General features: G+C 49.7%; 1 pseudogene; it reads right to left on the minus strand.

The window, feature by feature from the left end:
- Nucleotides 1-557: 557 nt before the first annotated feature.
- On the minus strand, nt 558-1,278 carry LOC146600787 (olfactory receptor 14C36-like; annotated as a pseudogene).

Consider the following 1,278-nt stretch of genomic DNA (forward strand, 5'->3'; position numbering starts at 1 on the left):
CTGTCCACCCCAGGCACATGCTGTCCCAGGAGATCCCCTGTGCTCTCCTGGAAGCTCCAGCTTGCCCTCCAGAAGGAAGGGCACCAGCCAGTTTGCATTAACATGTGGAATGCTCTGGGTGTGTAAATCCAGGACCACTCATCCCCTCCACTGCCACTGGATACTGATGGGCAAGTTCTAAATCCAGTCGTTGGTCTCTAGGGGATCATTACCCGATTATGAGATTTTTGCTCCTGAACTCATGGAGAACCCCAGCAGCAGTAGCCCATTTGGGCATGATATCTTGGCCCTGTTCTTAACACCAGCTATGGAAGAAGACCCAGGATTTAAGCACTGCACTGAGAAGAACTTACTTTATTACAGAGATACTGTGATGGAGTCAGCTCTGACCCAGTGCTGGATGCAATTTTATATGGTCACCATGTGAGACAGAGCACTCTCAGTAAAGGTGGAATGAATCCAAGCATTTGTGCAGCAACATGATAACAAATACTAACAACAGCAATAACACAAGGTGAACAAACAACACTCATTTCTGGTCCAGGACACAGTGGGAGTCATTTGTGGAGCGCAATGGCAATTTTACTACTGCTGAAAAATGTCCGTGAAATCACTTTCCTCAATGCATCTTTGAGCTCCTAGTTCCTCATGCTGTAGATGAGGGGGTTCACAGTTGGAGGCACCACTGAGTATAGAACAGCCACCACCAGATCCAGAGATGGGAAGGAGAGGGAGGGGGGCTTCAGATAGGCAAAAACTGTACTGGTGACGAACAGGGAGACCACAGCCAGGTGTGGGAGGCACATGGAAAAGACTTTGTGCCGGCCGTGCTCCGAGGGGATCCTCAGCACAGCAGTGAAGATCTGCATGTAGGACACCACAATGAAAACGAAACATCCAAAGACTAAAAAGACACTAACCACAAGAAGCCAAACTTCCCTGAGGTAGGAGTCTGAGCAGGAGAGCTTGAGGATCTGAGGGATTTCACAGAAGAACTGGTCCACTCTGTTGCCTTGGCAGAGGGGTATGGAGAATGTGGTGGTAGTGTGCAGGAGAGCATTGAGAAACCCACTGGCCCAGGCAGCTGCTGCCATTTTGACACAGGCTCTGCTTCCCATGAGTGTCCCATAGTGCAGGGGTCTGCAGATGGCAACTTAGCGGTCATACGCCATGACAGTAAGAAGTGAATACTCTGCAGAACAAGAAGACAACTATGAAGACCTGGGCAGCACATCCAGAGTATGAAATGGCCCTGGTGTCCCACAGGGAATTGGCCAT

This window comes from Rhea americana, unplaced genomic scaffold, assembly GCF_003343005.1.
Source record: "Rhea americana isolate MKP2758 unplaced genomic scaffold, rheAme1 scaffold_1150, whole genome shotgun sequence".
In the NCBI taxonomy this organism is placed as follows: domain Eukaryota; kingdom Metazoa; phylum Chordata; class Aves; order Rheiformes; family Rheidae; genus Rhea; species Rhea americana.